The sequence below is a fragment of the Morone saxatilis genome, unplaced genomic scaffold (assembly GCF_004916995.1).
Source record: "Morone saxatilis isolate NCDOM2014 unplaced genomic scaffold, NCSU_SB_2.0 Contig18, whole genome shotgun sequence".
Taxonomy (NCBI): domain Eukaryota; kingdom Metazoa; phylum Chordata; class Actinopteri; family Moronidae; genus Morone; species Morone saxatilis.
Window position 1 is genome coordinate 535949 of NW_023339740.1, and position 7397 is coordinate 543345.

Consider the following 7397-nt stretch of genomic DNA (forward strand, 5'->3'; position numbering starts at 1 on the left):
GTGACAGATGTGTTATGCACCTGCAATTCACGACTGTAGCCGTGAAAAGGTCGATCTCTGCTGCCACCGTGTGGCGGATACCCGATACTGCGCCTGCGCCACAATTGTTAAATAAAACTTTATTCAACAATAGAAATAAACACTGTTGTTAGGTCACAAAATCAGCTTCCCAGGACTAAAGTAGTTAATTTTAAAATAATTGATAAATATTATTCTGCAGAAACTCAATTTTCTGTGTTTTGACCAAGATTTTGTGTGTTTTTATTTATTCTGTTATTTTCATTTGCCACACCATTGGGTCTCAATTTATAAATGACTCATATAATAATTATCCCTAATTTACAATAATTTTAAGTCGACACTTTAAGTGTAAACCCGTTTTATTTTACTGTATTTACCCATTTATATTTATGTACTTGTTGTTTTATTGCCGTTGTACCCTTGCCTGTATAATCTGATTCTTTTTTTCTGTAGTAATGAATTGTGACTGGTCCCACTAGGATTTTATACCACAAGGTTGAATAATATAAAGTTCTTTAACAAATGAAAAAGAATCATCATTGTAAAAAATAAAAACATGGGTACATACCATTGACAGTATATATAAGGTACATACTTCATTATTTAATTATTACCACTGTTTATTTTTATGTGAAATAAATACAAAATTCAATAAAAATGTAGACACTTAGAAATAATCGGAGAAATTAGAATTAAGGAAATTATATATTTAAAGCATTGACAGTAAATATAATTTATATATAATTTTAAATATTTTTTTATAGCATGAAAATAATCATTAAAATGTGAAACTTAACTTAAGTCCTAAACAAAATACATTAATTGAAAATATTTACACAAATAAAAGTCGAAGCGCGCGTTGGCCATTTCCGCCTGCTCCGACGTCACTTCCTGCATTTAAAAATGGCGAACAGCAACATTTGAAGTAAATGAAGTGTGTTTTGGTGAATGTAAGTCGATTATTTGGAGCTGCCGGGACCGTGAAACGACTTCTGATGCAGCGATAGAAAGCAGAGCGGTTCGCGGGAGCCTCTGAAAGTAAATGTTCCTGTTTTTATTCGCTCGTTCGCAGTCAAACGATGAAGAATACAATAAAAAGAAATACGTGTTTTCATTGTGTGACGTTAACTGTGCTCGGTCCTGCTGCATGTTTTCCGAGGATGAAATAAAAACACTTTCAGCGAAAGGAAAGGAGCGCGTTTTAAGAGTAATTTGTTAGCCGACATGCAGTTTAGCTTAACACACTCACTGTTTTAAATATGAGCCTTGCTTACTGAGATAAATACAGAAGACACTGTAATGTTACACAGTAATGCACATGAGTTATTGCAGAGGCACAAACAGCGACATTAACTAGTGCTGAAATAGTTATATCTGCCTAATATTAGACATATTACCTGAACTAGTGTCTGATATATAAGAGGTAGAAAGAGGCTAAAAGCTCAGTTGAATGTGGTTAAATAGTTAATATTTAACATTTTATTCTGTCTGGGTTTAAAAAATATAACAGTAGCTTTATCAGTGGTCTCCAACCTGGGGGTCTTGGCCCTCTAAAGAGTCCCAGGATAAAATGTATAAGGTCATATAGTTACATGGATACAAGCAGGCTTAGGGAGGATTAGATGTAACTAGAGTTAACTGTAATCCATTACAGTGACAGAAGAAATGTGTATTATTAACAGGGTTACAAATTAAAAATACAAATATTGTTCTGTTGTCTTAAACAATATAATTCACGTACATGAGTGCTTCTTATTGACATTTCTTTTCTCTTGTCTTTATTTGCATATTTGGTGTTGAGGTAATCAAGTTACGTTACTTTATAATTGTAATACTTTGGTTAGGTTACGTTTTTTAACAGGTAATTGATAATTGTATCAGATTACATTTTTAAAGTAACCCTCCCAACCCTGGATACAAGGTAATATAATAGTCATATTACACCGCAGGGTTTTTCAGGTTGTATTTCCCTTTATGCTACTCAGACAAACCAAAAAATATATATTCGAAAATGTTATACAGTAAAATAGATTTAATAAATTATAAGAGTAAGTGCTGAGGATGAAGAAGGCTCACAGCCTGAGGGAAGAAACATCTGTACCTCCTTCCAGATGTAAGCAGGAGGGTGGGGGCTGTCTTTTAGTATCCTTAAAGGAGGTCTATCCAGAGCTTATTAACTGAAAACAGCTGCTGGTGGAGGGTAGGTTTATGAGAGCCGTGAGACCAAAACAATGAGCTGAAAGGCACTTCAAAGCTTTTTAGAGCTGAGATAACGTTTGGTTAGTTAGGGAATAAAATGCACAACATACCGTTAACCAGGATACCAGACTACCAGGATATTTTTTAACATGTGTTACTAAAAACGTGTTACTAAAAAAATGAAATAAATGTCAATATGATTTTGAGTGGGGTTTTCTAAAACAGAACCCAGAAGTCCTGGTTTAATTTCAGCTCTCTATGTATGGTCAGTGCAGTGATTAGTGAACAGTCACATCATTTATAAAATAACAGTAAAAAATAATTCCATTTTACAGAAATCAATTCATATTGATGGGATTGCCACAATTAGTGGATGGGCTTGTGAAGGTAAAGTTAATGAATATGGAGCTTGAGGGACTCTGATCCACAAATTTGTACCACTGACCAATATAATTTTATGAATAGCCTAATCAACTTAAAAACTTGTTAATTTTGCGTTTATTTTGTGTTTTGTCTACAAATTATTACGTAAGTGGTAATTAAAAATACCTTTGAATGTAGAGGAAATGTAGCACATAATTTCATTAGAAGTTGCCATAACTGAAAAAGATTGATGCAAATTGTTTTCTTGAACCAAAACATTTGTTCGTAGAGTGCACAAACAGAAGAGTTAACTAAGGTAACTACTAGGGTTCAGTGAATATATGCTTAAAGGAGTATCACTTAGTATGAGTATCATCCTAAATCTGGCAACTTTTATTAAAAAACTAGCGGTTCTCTTACATCTTGTGATTAAAGCATTGCTCTGGAGCTCAATTCTGAGGCTGTTCTGTAAATATTTTTTTAACAAATATAGCAACTTCTGAATTAAAATTCTGCTTAGCCCTGCCCACTTTTGCTGTAAGCACCACCCATATCCAATTAAATCCATGCCCAGTCTGAGTACGGATACAAGTTTCTAACACCACCTGTTTCATGAGGAGACAAAGGAATTTCGCTGTGTTACTTTTTAGTATGACCGGGCGCAACCTGCTGTGGACCATTGTAGGTAATGATGGTGATCTATTGACTTCAAGTGTTCTTTAAAGGTTTGTCAGACTGAAGAGCCTACGTTGAACTCAAACTGAAACAGGTGGTAGCTCACCTGATAGAGTGCTCAACCAATGTATGCAAGCTCATTCTTTACCGCAGCGGCCCGGGTTCAGTTGCAGCCCGCGGCTCTATGCTACATGCTGTCCACTCTTTCTCTCCCCTCTTTCCTGCCTATCTTCAGCTGTCTGTATAAAAATATAAAGGCTTAAAAAGCCCCAAAAATAATAATAAAAGAAAAACTAAAGCCTTAATTGCAGTGTATATTCACGCAGCAGCATAAAGTCTGAATTTCACTCAAATCCACTGACAAAATCCAAAGGATTATTTCTGGCTATGATTGAAACATTACATAACTTTGGCTAGTAGCATCCTGAACCTGTTGAAAGACAAAACATACTGTCCAATGTGGCTGTTAATGCTGAGTGGCAAGATGAGCCTCCTGACTTTGTTCTCATAATAACTTCCACTGTAGCCTCTACAAGTGCTTATAGAAAAGTGAGACAAAAAAGACAAACATTAGGAACTCCATCCTGGAAAAAATGTGTGAGATTCACACAGACGTTATAAGATGTGTTTGATATAATATGTTGCATATTTTGTAATAGAATTGTTTACTTTTTAAATTGGAACAAGGTTGATTTGCAAAGCATTAAGAACACAGGTGCAGATCTATAAAGGTAAAAAAAAAAATGGCTGGCCACCCCAGCTGCCCCGCAGTTTGGTGTCACATTATTTTGGTTCATTAAAAATAACATGTTAGAAAACTTAAATTATTCAATGATCTGTTGTGGCTGCATTTTTAGACCAAGTAATCAGCCTAAGCTCAATGAAGAAATACATGTTTGAACACATTTTTTGTAAAAAAAAAACAGTTTAGATAGATATTTCTATTCAATGCTTTACTAATGTTTTTTGTTTAAATATCTTCATTTGGCAGCTTTTCCAGGCAAATATTCCAGCATATATCACATATATGGGATTGTTTGTGATTAAATCAGCAGCTATTTCCGCTGCCCCTTAAAGCCTACGTGCCACCCTCTGGACACCCCATGAATATTTCTCTAGATCCGCCCCTGCACAGATGACCTTGTGTTTATGACACATCACACACGAGGACCCCAGGTGATCCTAGTCCTGTACACACATGGCTTTGGCAGGCTAACCCACTCCCTTCTGTTTCTGCTTCTTCTTCTCTATAGTAAGAGAGCAATACTGGTGTCATTTTTACTTTATATTATTTAGTGCGGATATAAATCTCTCACATGGCCAATGAAATATGATTTTAGTACTAGGTAGGTAGGTAGGTACTGGTATTAACTTAAGCCCCATTTGGGTTGAGGCTTAGGAGACTCTTTTGGTCTCTATAGCTAATTTCCCAGTTCAACTACAGGGGGTGCATTTTTATAGAACTCATTAGTTTAAATTATATTAAGGCTTAAAGTTATGCATAATTAAGGGAGTGACTGTTTTGAGTGACAGGTGGGTGACGTCACAGGTAGCTGTTTTCAGTAACCAGGCTTCATTCAGCCCGCCTCAGCTCCACCCGCGCTCCACCTCTTTGACCATGTTTGGATCAGTCCAGAGCCAGTGGAGTCAGGACTGCCAAGGTGGCAACGGCCAGAGTCGACCACACTGAGTTTCATAAGGGCTCTTCACAAACCAATGGGGGACGTCACAGAGACTACGTCCAGTTTTAATTATACAGTCTATGTTTTCTACAGTTGAGCAGAACGGACCAACCAAACACTGGCTCTAGATAAGGAATTTCGCATTTTTTGCGAACACTGCAGTTACTCCGACATGCTTGGATGGCTGAGCTGAAGTGTTTTTTTTGGCTTTTTGTTCACCAGTTACCACTTTGTTTACGACGACTATGTTTACCAGCTAATCACTGACTGTGTCTGTCTGCTGTTTACTGCTGTTTCTTTGCGAATTCATCACTACAAGACCACTAACACCATAAGACCCAGATGACATTTCCTACTGACTATCTGACTATCTGAACTTGAATCATGTTTGACTTCCAGAGACCCTCAGTTTATTGAACACAGATCCTATAAAATCGTGTTATCTGGTTTTTTACTGTTTTTTCTCTTGTACAGTGTTTATATTATATTATATTATTTTTTCATACTCTTACTGTTTATACTGTCTTTATACTGTCTTTTTTTTCTCTACTGATAATTATTAGGAATTTTCCCATTCGTGGCGAACTATTAAGGAATATCTTATCTTTATTAGAGAAACCATATGAGGGAATTGTATAAGCTTACAGTAAAATGTGAGAGAAGCCTTGTTAACACCCTGCTCAATCTCTGATCTCGTCCAGAGTGACGCACATGCATGTCTAAGTGTGCATGAGTGGAAAGAATGTATAGCTGCTGTACATGGTGTGTTGTTTAATGGGTGTATAGATGCACGTGCATTCCTGACAGTCAGAGACAGAAAAAGGAGTCTGCATACTTAAGCGTGCTGCGGCCTGGCAACCTGGAGGTCAGAAACACATTGTTTGTTTAAGCATAAGGCCTTACCAGGGACACAAGTTAAAATCCCTAAAAAGGCAGTACAGCAGTCTTGGTGTAATGTAGTTACACAACACACAGTGTGGCAGACAGTAAAAGGTTATGGAGCTACTCCATCTAGATGATGCCACAAAGAAAGTTTGCCTGGAGGACACATGAAAACAAGTTGCCCCTCACATGGAGCATCAATCTGGGTAAAAGGAGGAGAAAACAGGTGGGTTGAATCTACTGTACTTTTTACTGGTATATGAAGCCTGGGGAAGAGTTCCTATTGTTACAAAAGACCACCACCATTTTGTATTTACCTCATGCCAAAAAGAATGTACATCCCTTCAATTGAGTTACGTTAACATCACCATTTTCTTTTTACAGAAAATGTTATGATTCACACAAGCATTATTATTAGAGTAAAATGTATACACCCCTCCCCACATACTTATGTCTGGGTGTGTTTCTCCTGATTTTGGATAAGTACCTTAGTTCCAGTAAAATAAATATTAAAGATCCGCTATGTAACATTTAGGAGGAAATGGAGTATAATATTCGTAGGTGTGTTTTCATTAGTGTACCTGAAAAGAAGAACTGTTTCATCTTTGTTATCTTAGAATGAGCTGTTTGTATCTACAGAGGCAGACATGAATGTATTAAAGGAGAGCTGAAGATGGGGCTCTGTTCATTCCTACAGAAGCTACTCAGTGTCACATGAAGCCAGAAAAGTTTGATATCCTGGTATAAAATTACCCGGATCTTCTGCATATACTTCAACATCGTGTGGGGCACACAGAGTTCGAGTTATAATCTGAGTTTAGTGGGGGGTCAATAAAATAAGCAATGTTAGGAGTGGAGATAAATAAATAATAGCCTATGGGTGGGCTTTCTGTGTGTTACAAAACCTGAACCTCCCCTGCCATATTGCAACAAAGTTTCAGTAGCCTGAAATATGTCAAACTGAGACCCATCATTAAAAGGAAAAATGCACTTCTGCCCTTTTTAGTATCATATGAAGGAATGTTATTTTAGACACTGCTGGCTGCTGGTACACTGTTATTCTACCCTATGTAGCACTCCACTAGTACGAGAAAGGATTGTTTTTTGGGAGTTGTAAATCCAATAGAAATAAAGCAGTCAATACATAGATAAATAATACTCATTATATTGAAAATGCATTACTTGTGATTAAAATAATGGTTGCTAGTAATATATTAGCAACCCCCTCAGATGTATTACGGGGGCTCAGCTACCACAATCCAAACCTTAGCCCCAAAGGCTGAGCTCACTATAGTATGGAAGTCTATTTCCATACTATAGTGAAGAGAAAAAAAAAGGATTATGTAGGAGAAGCTTTCTGAAAATAATGATTTAATATCATAAAGTCATTATTTTCAGATACTAAATAAATAAATATTTTGAGAATGTTTCTCACTATAATGACTTACAGAACTTTCCCCCATCACATTAGCGAAAATGGGCTTCCATACTAGAGACTTCCATCAGCCTAGCTGCAAACTTCCACTTTAACCCTGCACTAACTTCAGTGGAGTTAAAATGATTTAATGGTGCAGC